Below are 14,029 nucleotides of genomic sequence, written 5' to 3' on the forward strand. Positions count from 1 at the left end.
TCACTACCAACATTTCACCTTCACCAGCTCACCCCTTGTGGGTTAAATTGTACCCCCAGGAAAGATACAGACCTCAGAAGGTGCCCTTATTTGGAGATGGGGCCATTGCAGATGTGATTAGCAAAAATGAGGTCACACTGGAGCAGGCAGACCCTTGGCCAGACATGACCACTGGCCTTCGGAATGCCACATGCACCTGCAGGCAGACTGGAACAACGGAGCTGCTGGCCTAGGAACATCAAGGACTGACAGCCACCAAGAGAACCTAGGAGGAGGCAGGGAGGTTCTACGCAGAGTCTCAGCAGGAGCCTGACTCCTTGATCTCTGACTGTAGCCTCCAGCACTGTGTTAGGCCACCCAGGTTGTGACTCCTGCCCCCACAGCCCTAGGAAGCTAACCAGACCCCCTTCCTTTCTAAAACTCTCAGTGGTTTCTGGTTCCCCATCACCTCAAGTTCACCTCTGGCCGGCTCTGGAGGCCCTGCACTTCCCCATCTAAGCCTCCCGCTGTTTCCTCCTGACTTTCCCCAAACTCCAGCCCATGCTTCCCTCTCCCTTCTCAACGTCTTGCTGCTCGGCTCCCCTCAGCACCTCTCACCAGACTCATTGTGCTTATTTCTGCGGCTCTCTCAGGCCATAAGCCCCTGGAGGAATGGAATGTGACCAACTTTTCTTCCCAAGCTCCCCTGAACACAAGACTCTAAAAGTCCTTGGAGATGAATTGATTTACCAGCCATTGCATTAACCGCCCTGGACCCAGAACACCCCAGAAGACTACGAACTACACTCCAGGGACCATTGTTCTTTCTAATCTTTGTGTGGATTCCTAACACAGTATCTGGCATTTCATAGGAACTCAATGAATATTTTACTTAATTCGTTTAAACAATCCAGCATGAAACCTATCCTCTGGGTCCATCACAGGCAAACCACTGTGGGCCTTCTTTGAAAGAACTTGCTAATGAAACACATTTGAGTTCTTCAAACAAAGGCGGCAGAAGGCGGGGGAACCATTTTCTTTCTCCAGTAGCCTGGCTAATAGGTCATTAGAAGGGCCCTGGCCTGGAGCCCCAGGGAGCCTATTAGTCCCTGGTGACCCATCCTAGAGGAGAACCTCCTCCCAGGCTTCCTGTTTATTAATACATGATAGGCTTGTTCTTCCACCCCCATTGTTACCTGTGCTTCCAGAGCCCTTTGAAAGCATAAATAAATGATAGCTGGCTGGTCTCTTACCCTAGGACTTTGTCAGTGCTGAGCATTCTGACAGCTCTCTAAGACATAATTTGCCACTACAAATGCCAAGTGGGGCAGCCCATGTCCTCTCCTGTGCATGAGACGCTTGATGATTCAAAGTGCCAACTCCTTCCAACAGAGTCAGACAGACTGATGTGCTGTCACAGGTCTCAGGTGAGAGAGCTGTGCAGTGCACTTTTCAAATAGCCCAAGCCTTCACTGGACAGAGGACCTTTGCACAGCAGGTAAGTCATTAAGATCTGCAAGATGCCAGCACTCAGATAGCCTGCAGGGGCCACAGAGTGACTCTGGAACATCAGAGTCAGGCAAGGAGCCCAGAAGTTAGGTATATTGTTCCAATTCTATTTGCCAATGTCTCCTTTTCTCTATCCAAAGCTATTAGGAAATAGACTTATGGGTATTTCCTTGACCTTGACCTTGAACTTGACCTTGTCCTTGACCTTTACCTTCAGAATGCAACTGCTCTTACCATCCTCTGGATGTTTTGAGGGTTAGGATGGAGAAAGAGATTCAGTGTAGAGGAGTCTAACCTTGGAAGGTGGTTAAACACCAAAGAAAGGGAGTATAGACTATCAGAAGAATGTATTGTTGATACACTTGAGAGAGAAAAGTAGAGACCTATTAAAAGACCAGGTTATAGGAGTAGGTCAAGTCTGGGACAGATTTTTCAGGGGAACACATTTTAGAAAGTGAATGTTTAGATCTATGTTGGCTCAAAATAACTCATCAAAGGACTCCGTAGACATTTTTGCCAATATTCTGTCCTCAGCAAACTCCTGACCCAAAATACTCAGAACACTTTGCACATTCCTGGAAGACAGAATGAAGGAATGTGTCTTGAGAATGTGAAAAGTGGGATGAAGGGTAGATTTGGCCTTACGAAAGTGTGTGGGGAAGCTGTAACAGCTGCCAGTGACCACTTGCTTCCCCTTCTGAGACCCTCTCCTGCCCCCGAGGCCATGGCTCACAAGGCCATGGCTGCTTCTGGGCCTCCTACACAGAGAACCTGCAGACATGTAGTGTCATGTCATCACATCACCCCTCCGCCTAGGGAAGTTTGCATTGAATGAGTGACTATAAAGCCTTCCAGACCTAAGAGTCCATCTCTGAGGTTACTAGACTATAGCACAGTCACTTGATTTTCATCACACAGGTTTCTAGGAGTCCCAGAATTCAAGCCACTATCATACGTGGGAGCAAAGAAAAAACTTTTGTGGGGGGGTGGGGAGGGTGGGGTGGTTTTAGGGATCAAACCCAGGGCTTTGTACATGCTAGAGAAGTATTCTAACCCACGAACTTCAAACTAGAAAAAAATTTTCTTTTTTTTTTTTTTTTTTGGTACCAGGGATTGAACTCAGGAGCACTAGACCACTCAGCCACACCCCCAGCCTTATTTGGTATTTTATTTAGAGACAGAGTCTTACTGAGTTCCTTAGTGCCTCGCTTTTGCTGAGGCTGGCTTTGAACTCGCAGTCCTCCTGCCTCCGTCTCCCAAACTGCTAGGACTGCAGGTGTGCACCACCACACCCAGCTGCTAGAAAAATATTTTTTAAGGAAAAATATCCCTTTATCAGTGCTTCCCACCCCAGCCTACCCTATAGCAACAAGCACACCTTGGATCCAGTTGCCATTCTCCAATACCAAGAACCAGGGTTCTTTGAAGAAGTGGTGGCTGCAGGTCTGAGCAAGAAAACCACACCATGATCCTGTGGTATTTTCTGTCAAAAAGTAAGAAAAAGTATAAAATTTCCTTGCAAGGGTATGCAAACCGTCTGGAAGAGATCACAACGGCCAATTTTAACAACTCAGCAAAAAATAAGATTGAATTGTAATTCATAGAATAAAAAAAGTATAGTCTATTCTGATATGATAAATATATAAATTACCAATAAGACCTAGCAGTCCTTACCAAAGAAGCCAAATTAATATGTGGAGGAAAAAAGGAAATATGAATTCATCATTAGAACCCCACTGTAATTATTGGTGGGCAAGATCTATCTACCCATGGATGCAAAATTAATGGGCAAAAATTTTGAGGAAAAACAATATCATCATGATATAAACGCATGTCTCCAAAGGCACTTATTAATTATAAAAGGAAACATAATAATTTTGCATCAGACATACCTTAACCCAGTGATCAGGGAAAAAGGACCAGTAATGAGACCTATGGACATCATGTACCTCAGGTCGAGGCACTGAGGACACATCATTTCTGAGATATCACATCAAAGATCTATAGTCAAATCTAATCATGGGGGAAGAAAAGCTAGACAAACTCAAATTGAAGACTAGTCTACAAAACAACTGACCATTAATTACTCTTCCAAAGTGCCAAGGTCAGGAAAGAGAAGACTTAGGAATGGTCACAGATTGAAGACTAGAAGACATGATGACTCAACACAACATGGGATCTGGAATTGAATCCTGTGATGGGAGAAGGAAAACTGGTGACTTTCAAAGTCCACTGATAGTTATTAGGACTGTGTCAATGTCAATCTCTTGGTTTTGACCATTGCACTATGGCTCAATAAGATGATCAACATTAGGGCGGCTGGCTTAAGGGTATAGGAAAATGTGTTATTTCTGCAACTTTTCTCTAAGTCTAAAATTATTTCAAAATAAAAAGATTTTTTAAATCATGAAACATAATTTCTTTTGGGGAGGTGTTGGGGAGAAGTGGAGCTGGGGAGATGGTACAGAAGGGAATAGCTACACAGTTTCTCTACCCTCCAGGAAAAAAAAAAGGTGAGGGAGTCTCAGAAATTGGGAATATTCTAAGTGAAGGACAGATGTTCAACGCTGTTGTCATGGAGACAGAGGTGGAGCAACAAGGGAGGTAGAGGCTGGCCTCTTTCCAGCCATCCAGCTCAGAGGCAGGCAAAGCGCCTTTATTTTAAGACTGTCAGCTGTTTTGAGTCCACAAAAGAGAGAGATCTCGGCTTCAACACAAATAGCTCAGTGGACATCTACCCCTGGCTGCTGTCCCTCCCAACTGGTTGATTCTGTGGCTCTGGCAGCTTTGAGGCTAATTATGGTAGGGATTAGCGCCCAACAGTCTGGGAAGCCCAGATAACTCCTTTTATTTAGGAAGATCTACCATAAAATGAATGGCTCCCACCTCCATAACCACCCCACTCTCCCTGCCACCTTTAATCTTTTCTCTAAGTGATTTTTGGTTGTTTGGTTTCATTATTACACAAGAGTTTTTGAGTATCCATATTGTTTAAGGCATAAGTAAGCCCCAAAAGACAGAAAATAAGTCTTGGATAACAATGAAGCACTAGGAGCTGAGAGCACAGCTCAGTGCGCACACTCAGCAGGCCCAAGGCCCTGGGCTCAATCCCTAGTGAAAAAATAAATAAATAAATAATATATATATATATATATATATATATATATATATATATATATATATATATATTAGACTCTCAATAAACTTGAGAATCTAATGGACTTGAGTGCCCTTCCTACTTACAGGAAGCCTTTCTATACTTAGATTATATTAGATTATGGTATTTAAGGCCACCATCTCTCATAAGCACAGTGACCCAGATAAAATATAAATGATGGGGGCTGAAGAGTAGCTACAAAAATTATTAAAGGCATAGTTTTTTAATGGAATGAGTCCTCGATACAAGATGTACCAAGAAACCTAGATGAAGAGTATAAATAAAAATAATAATAATAGATTCCAAGTGTTTGCTCTCTGCCATGTATTTAACACCCATAACCACATACAAAGTAGGAACTATTCTGATCTCCTGATGGCAGATGGCAGGCAAGTGGCCCAGCCTGGACGTAACCAGGTACCCAGGATGGATTCCTGCTCTTGACCTCTCACTCCACTTCCTTCCACCTTCCTTACTCCTGGTCCGGCTTTACCATGGGATTTGGGGCAAGTTTTTACAATTCTCTGAACCCCGATTACCTGCCTATTCTATGGAGATAATAATCTCCTCTTGCCTTTTTTCAAACACTCATTTATCAAGAAAACATTTGCAGAAATTGAATATATCCATAGATCACAAAAGAAGAAATCCCCTGAAAATTCAGAGACGACAGAACGATCACATCTTTGGCCATAATGCAATTACATCAGAAAACAGCCATTAAAAGACAGTTGAAATTTGTTTTAAACTTAATGTGCTCATAAATAAGTCATGAGCTAAAGAAATTAAGTCTCAATGAAACAAAAACTATTTTTTTGAAGATATAAAACCACAAAATCTGATTGCTAAGCCACAGTTATTAGATATGGAAAATGACAAACCCCCAAATAGTGAGGCCGGGGGAAAGGGAGTGAGAAAGAAAGCCATACATTGAGAGCATTGATCCTTTCCCAATGCTAAAACAAACCCTGGGGAGGAGGTATCCATTAATCCTAGAAATGTAGTCTCTGGGAAGAGCCAAACATTGATCCTTCTCTCTAAACAAATCCTTTCCCAGATGCTAGCCACTGACCCCAGGCACTCCATCCAGTCCAGTAAGATAAATCCCAGATACTGACCGCTTACCCCAGACTCCCTCCCATTTCACTCAGTTAAACAGACCCCAGATTCCTGAATGCCCAAGCTGATATGCTCATTGAGTCACCTCTCAGCAAAACCTATATAATCCCAGTCCCCTCCTTTGTACAGTGGCTCATATTTCACCAGGAAGGTGGATCCATTCCACCAGGAAGGTCTTCCAGTCACTTCTTTGTTCTATTGTGGTAAAACATATATCATACAAAATGTGCCAAGTAAACATTTTTATGTTACAATTCAGCGGCATGAAGTACATTCACGATGTGATGCAGAGGCATGACTCCATTCCTAAATAAAGACTTTTGGCTGATGCATGAAGTTTGTGTCCGGCCCAGACCTTTTGTGCTAACAACAATGAGGTGAGGCCAGCTGAGAGTCACTATGTTGTTTACGTTGGGTCTCCCCAAAGATCCAGAGTTGGAGGAACCAGGAAGTGGGGATACAGAAAGGTCTGAAAACAAGAGGAAGGGTTGGAAATCAGTTTAGAAGGCCCTCAGGCCTGCATGTGCTTTCCGAGGACAGAAGACAGAAGGTCTCTTGACCAGGTAACACCATGCATGGTAGAACGTGTTAGGTTCAGGAGAAATTTGACCTGAATATTGAATCCCCTCTCCTCTCAGCCCTTCCCCCAGCTCACTATCAAAACATTAGCAGCCAGGATCCTATGCTTCAGGCAAGACCGTAAAGGAGGCTTCACAGGGAATCTCAGTGTAAGGATTCTTTTTTTTTTTTTTTTAATTGTTGGCTGTTCAAAACATTACATAGTTCTTGATATATCATATTTCACACTTTGATTCAAGTGGGTTATGAGCTCCCATTTTTACCCCATATACAGATTGCAGAATCACATCAGTTACACATCCATTGATTTACATATTGCCATACTAGTGTCTGTTGTGTTCTGCTGCCTTTCCTATCCTCTACTATCCCCCCTCCCCTCCCCTCCCCTCCCCTCTTCTCTCTCTGCCCCCTCTACTGACATTCATTTGTCCCCCTTGTATTATTTTTCCCTTTCCCCTCACTTCCTCTTGTATGTACTTTTGTATAACTCTGAGGGTCTCCTTCCATTTCCATGCAATTTCCCTTCTCTCTCCCTTTCCCTCCCACCTCTCATCCCTGTTTAATGTTAATCTTCTTCTCATGCTCTTCGACCCTACTCTGTTCTTAGTTACTCTCCTTATATCAAAGAAGACATTTGGCATTTGTTTTTTAGGGATTGGCTAGCTTCACTTAGCATAATCTGCTCTAATGCCATCCATTTCCCTGTAAATTCTATGATTTTGTCATTTTTTAATGCAGAGTAAGCTACAGGGACACTGCTACATCGATGTTCATAGCAGCACAATTCACAATAGCAAGACTGTGGAACCAACCTAGATGCCCTTCAATAGATGAATGGATAAAAAAAATGTGGCATTTATACGCAATGGAGTATTACTCTGCATTAAAAAATGACAAAATCAGTGTAAGGATTCTGAAACCTGAGTTCCCTGAGGAACTGGCCTGGCCAGAACTCTCAGTCAACAAGCCCTACCCTAGGGCTTAGGTCTTCCAGTCACTTCTTTGTTCTATTGTGATAAAACATATATAATCCAAAATATGCAATATATTGCAATTCAGCAGCATGAAGTACATTCACCTCCATTTCCACAACTTTTCATCACCCCAAACAGAAACTCTGTAACCATGAAGTAATAGCTCCCACCTCTGCCTCCCCCCAGGCCCTGGTCACCTCTAACATATTTTCTGCCTACCTGAATCTTCCTATCCTGGATACCTCATATAAAAGAAAGGTCTGAACATACTTAAAATAACACTTGTCCTGAAGTGTCTTATTTCACTAGCTTAATATTTCCAGATTTGTGCATTCGTAGCATGGATTGGAATTCTGTCCCTTTTATGACTAAGTAATATCCAGTTTTATGTAGATACTCCATTTTGTTCATCTATTCATCAGTTGATGGACACTTGAGTGATTTCCACCTTGTGGCTACTGTGAATAATAAATACAAGGAACACCTTCATGCAAGTATGAGTTCTCCTTTTTAATTTTTTTTAATATTCTAAATCACTTTTTTAATTCCTCACAATCATGACATTAAAGACAAAGATTACCAGACACCTGAGAAAAACATTTTAATGAAAGATAAAACACGAACAAAAAAAGAAAAAGAAAGGAAATCAACTTTCAGGAAATAAAGACCATCTTGAAAGAAGAAAAAAATAACACATATTCTAAGAAAGATTAAAAAAATTCGCATCTATGAAATGCATTCTCTAAAAAAAAAAGGAACTTTCACAGGATGGGAAAAAGTGAATTCTTAACTGTAGGAGAACAAAAATGAAAACTCAACAGATAAAACTTAAAGTTTTAGAAAAGAGAAAGTGTGACAAAGAGATGAAAAATGGGAAGGAAAAACTAAGAAAAGTAGAAAAGCTGAAGAGAATAACTGGCATCTGAACAGAATGAAGCTTTTTAGATAACAGAGAAAATGGAAAATAATACCAATAAAACTAATGCTGGAATAAATAATAATAACAGGAAATAAATTATTCCTATGTTCAAGAACATTTCGCAGAGCTGAAGTTCATGAGAAAGGCCCAGACACTGTTCAGCACAACTGATGGACATGGGCCCATGTAAGGCACTTGTGCAACTTCAGAGCACTGAGGATTAGCAGAAGGTTCTACAAGCTTCCAAAAAGAGGGAACAATACTGCAGGTAAAGGGTCAGGAGTGAGGGTGACTTCTGACTTCTCCCCACAACTCTGGAAGCTAGGAAACAATGGAGTAATGTCTTTAAAATCCCTAGGGAAAATATCTTTAACCTAGAAACCTGTTATTAAAGGTACCTCCTGTGTCACCTCTACACACCCGGATGTGACACTTCACCTGAACAGTTTGTCTAACACTTCAGTATTCCATACTACCATAAGGATTTTGCCAAATGCATGGAACACTTGTTCTAATTTTTATATTTTTTTCCTAAAACTATGTCACCTTTTTTTCACTTAAATTACCAATAGAATTCAGTATGAAAAAAAAATCAGCTATCACTTGTGATAAATAGAAAGTAAAATAAAAAATGAAGCCAAGTTGACATCAAGTTCTTGTTGACTCCTGTTGGCTTCCAAAATCTCAGAGCCCAGAGCCCACTTTCTCTGTATAATAAAGGAAAATGAACATGGTTTAAAAAGGTGTTAAAGACCAACACTGCCTGATATGCTTTTTGATGTGATCAAGAAGATTGAAGAAATTTGAAAGGACTAATTGTGTGACTCAACGTTATGTAATATCTCCTCGGCACACCACCTCCACCTCCACGCCCCCACCATTCCACCAGCTCCTAGTCTTGGCAGCACTATACTGAAAGGACACACTGAGGCTGTGTCCCACATGCTGACAAGTCTTAGGAAAGACAAGGTGGCCCGTGTCTTTGTATAGAAAAGCACTGGAGCCCGTAGACCTCACCTGACTCAACAACTAACATCAGAGAGGACACTAAACCCTGTATTGGTTTATAAAACCCATCTCTCTCTGCTTTACAAAGCCCTTGAACTTTCCTGCCGAAGGGCAGGTTTCCTCTTGTGGATCAAACCCAGGGCTTGCTTCATCCGAGCCTCCACCTGCAACTCCAAAGTTACTCAAGTCATCTCAGTATGACACCTCAGAGAGTGGCCTCTGCAGGCCCTCTCCAGGCAGGGTTGGGAAACAGATAATGGCAGCTTCATGACACTCTCTAGGCTTCTAGAAACATTTGTGGTTTTCCTTTGTGTTAACACAGCCACTGGAGCTGGTATCCAGACTAAAGTCTTGCAGGTCCCCGGCTGAGACACACAATTTCATAACTGTTAACTTTGCACTCAGCATACTCTCCGGAGAGGCTAAGCCAAGTCTTGACAGAGTCCAAGACTATGTCACCTGCCCTCTGTACCCTCCATGACCCATTCAAGCCATAAGATCAGTGTGAGCAAGGTCTGGTGTCCAGGGGACCAAAGAGAAGAGCTAGGAGAGAGAGTTAGGTTAAGTCAACGAGGCACCAATCACGCCTGGCCTGGCCGACAATGAACAGCTGGTGCTTATAAACTGAAACCCCAAAGGAGGGTGACCTCTCGAGCCCTCCATAACCTGGATTTTTTCTATAAATGTTGGAGAACTATGAACCTTGTCCTTGGACAATCTCTCTCATCTGTTCTATTTACACACTCTCCTTTGCCACCTCATCGAGTATGTTGATGGCTCCCAAACTTCCATCTCCACCCCCAAACTTCCCACTCAAAATCCAGACTTCCATACGCACCTGCATACTCAATCCCAACAGCTGGAGTTCTAACAGGCACCGCAAACTTGACATGCCCCAAACTGAACTCCTGATCATGCCCCATAAATCTTTCTCCTTCAGTCTTCCCATCTCGATAAATGCTCATTCCTTAGTTCCATTTGCTCAGACCAAAAGCCTCACAGTCATCACTGAGAGTTTTTTTGTTTTTGTTTTCACTCCACCCTCATCTGGTTCTGCAAATCCTATCAGTTTTACCTCCAAAACATATCCAGAGTCTGATCATTGGCAATATCTGGCTAAACCCAAAAGTGTCATGGTGAGAGGTGACAGTCACCAAAACACAGACAGCTTTTGGGAGTAGTGAGGCCTGTTGTTCAACAGTCCTCTGTGTGTAGTCAATAGTGAGAATGAGTCATGGCTGAGAGCAGGAAGCAACCCAAAGCATCAAATGAGTCTCTTCTCTGATGTCTCTTAAAGCTTAGCTGGGAACTAAGGTTCAATGGGGCTGACATACATCAGCACCTTTCCAGCACACATGATCTTCCTAACCCAGGGAGGTAGCCACTGATGATTCACTGTGCAAATGAGAAAATCGAGGCTCAGAGAACTGGAAAGTGGTGAGACCAGGATCAACCTGAGTCTATCTCCTAAGCACAGACATGAACTTCCCACTATAAAAATAAGCTTTACGGGGAGAGAAGAGCCCCTTTAGCATTAGGAGAAACTCTCATCTCAGGGAAGTCAAGTGTTTCAAAGTAGATGAGTCCATAATGTGATCCACATACCAAAACAACTTTCCTACCTGGAGAAGAGGAGTGAATGGTGGAGAGCACCACACTTGGAGCAGAATGGCCAGGTGGGGTGTTCTCTCACCCTGTGGTGTCAGCAAAACCCCTTCCCACTCTCCAAAGACGCTCCTAATGTCTTCCCTGCACCTCAGGGGTGCTCTTTAGAATGTGTGAGATTTTGATGACTGAAAGTCTCTACAAAATTCTCATGTTAGACTGACCCCAAGTCCAACAGGGATTGAGGCATCTTGTGCCTCACAGCTGTAGCTGCTGGCTGAACACAAATCAGCTTCAGGAATGGAGGAACATGAGCTGAGATCTAAAGCAATTGCCAAGGCTGGACCTTCCCTCCTACGTGGATCTGCCTGTTACGCCTCTGCCATCCATCCATGAGTCACATTTGCTTCTCCGTTAATGCTATCAACAAAGACTCCATCTGTGAAATGGGGATAGCATAAGAATCCCCAGATGGAAGAAGCCTCTAGCAGCAATGTGGCTTGTCCCCTCCTCCAGGACTGCCACCACCGCTCTCCATAAGTGCTCCATAAGATCTTCTTGAAAGTGGTTTCTCCATTCTTCCATAAGTGCTTTCAGGAATCTAATCATCACACCAAGAAACTCTTCCTTCCTTACATCTGATTTCAATTCCTCCAGGGAAATTCCTTCTCATTTTGTTCTGCATGAAGATCTTTTCACAAAAGGATTTTTAAAAAATTCAAAGCACACTACAAAATTGAGAAAGGAAAAAGTCACTCATAATCCCATTAGCCGACCTTAATTTGCATTTCCCCACTTTCCCTTTCAAATTTTAACCATGTGTATACATATTTACAATAGTTATAATCCTAACAGAGGCACCATTTAGTAGTATCCCTTCTCATTTTCACACACAAGTTCATTTTCATTGCCATCTTTCAGGCTAATCCTCATTAACACGCTCTCTTTCCTGTGCAGATTATTCCTGGAGTCCTCACCTCTGCTTCAGAGGAGAAACCATGAGTACTTGTGTTTGGGGTTGCGGGTGATGGTTGAGTTCATGGATCAACTAGACTGGATCTTGCAGTGCCTAAATTAAACATTGTTTCTGAGCATGTTTATGAGCTTAAATCCATGGACTAAATAAGGCAGATAGCTCTCCCCAAGGTGCGTGGGCCTCATTCCGCCCATTCCATGAATAAAACACGGCAAAGGAAGGAGGAATTCACCACCACCACCTCCTCACCCGCTGACTCACGACTTGAGCTGGGACTTCTCATCCTCTTCATAATAAATCTCTCTCTCTCTCTCTCTCTCTCTCTCTCTCTCTCTCTCCCTCTCCCTCTCTCTCTCTCTCTCTCTCTGTGTGTGTGTGTCTGTGTCTGTGTGTCTGTGTGTCTGTGTGTGTCTGTGTGTGTGTGTCTGTGTACATGCAAAGACACTTGAATGGATGGATAGATACACACATCATACTGGTGCTTTATCTCTGGAGAATGCTGAATAATACAGAGAGTTGCCTAAATTGTTTTGGGGGCATTTGAAGGTTGATTTTTTCCCTGTTTCAAACCAGGTGAGAAACCACTAACCCTTCACTTGGGCACACACAAGAGAGAAGGGCCCAAGTGACTAGAGGGTCCTTATATCCGTGCTTGAATTAAACAAAGGGCAAAGGGAAGAGCATGTGTGCCCATCCACCAAGATGAGGAATACACTCAGCCAGCTCCCCGGGTCTTGAGCCCAACAACACTCAGGTATAAGGTGGATGCTTGGGACGACGTCAAGTTTTCCTTACCCTTGGGCCTTGTGTTACTGGACAAGGCCCATTTTCCCCAATGCCAATCATTAAAGTGATTAGTTTTGCAATAAAGAAAGAATTTATTCACAGGACAGCCAAACATGAGGAGGTGGGAGCTCCAAGTCTCAAATTTGCCTCCTCAAGAATAGAGTTTAGGAGGTACTTATGGGACAAAACAGCAGGATGGTCTGAGGCATAGGAAAAGGTGATTGGAGGCAGGAGAAGGTGGAGTCACCAATGGTCTGCACATGTGTCATCAAGCTTCCACGATTCTGCACATAAAGTGGGTTCAGAAAATGGCAGCATTAATGTGATCTGAGGGTGGGAGTTTGGGGCCCTCTGGTGACAAAGGGTCATCTATTGGACATTTGTGGAGACCCAAGTGAAGAGCAAGTGGTTTCAGCAGGTTTGAGATAGACAATTTCCGAATGACTGAAAAACAACTTAGGGCACTGTTAGCACCGTGACCATGTGTCAGAGGTGTTATCTATACAAAGCTCGTGGAAGTGCTTGGCTTAGTGGGTGACTCCAGGATTGGTGATAAAAGCAAGTAACTAAAAGCAAAGTGAAGCTAAAGCTTTATTCAGCTTCTCCTGGTCCCTGCCTCTTGCCTCCTTTTCAACCTAGATATGGACCCAAAATTCTCCTGCTTCGTTTCCTGTACGCCCTGGTTATGGAACTTAATGCTTGTTCATGTTGTTCTGGAACTGCAGGGCTATGCATGACCCCAGACTTCCTGCCCATTCTTCACCAAACGTTCATGTCAGCACCTGCACACCAAGCTCTATGTTGACATTACAGGTCTGCTAAGCTCCCAGGCTACTGATGTTCACCTCCACTGAGACCCAAGTCCTGCTGACACTGCTGTCCCCCTTAGGAGACAGAATATGTTCACAACACACTTTCTACTTGAAGTTCTAACAACAGTCAACTTCAAGCACACAGCCCACAGTCCACAGCTGGGAGATGAGTTTGTTCTCAGTAGAACTTACTTGCTGCTGCAGAGTTAGTTGAACCTGTGACCTTCCACTATGCTTTCAATTATGGCTAAATAAGAATGAAATATGAGTCCACTCTGAATCTATCCTGGGAACTAAAGAATTTTTTTATGAAGCCAAGAAAATGAGAGTACTAGTTCCTGGAAATACCAACAAGCAATGAATTTACAACTGTAGAAAAGAGATGCCAGCCCAAAATCAAAAGTTGATTTCAGTTAATAAGCCCTAAACTACATGGAGCATAATGTCAAGCGCCCTCCCCTCCCAGAGTTTCTTATATCTGGCACATGGGGAAAGACTCTCTCTACTTGCAACAATTCTTACTGGCAATCGGATTTCCGAGTGTCATTGTTTGCCCTTCTACAAACATAAAGGATGATGACTTTCTGGCAGAAGGCCCAGGGAGAG

The sequence above is a fragment of the Marmota flaviventris genome, chromosome 1 (assembly GCF_047511675.1).
Source record: "Marmota flaviventris isolate mMarFla1 chromosome 1, mMarFla1.hap1, whole genome shotgun sequence".
NCBI classification, from domain to species: Eukaryota; Metazoa; Chordata; class Mammalia; order Rodentia; family Sciuridae; genus Marmota; species Marmota flaviventris.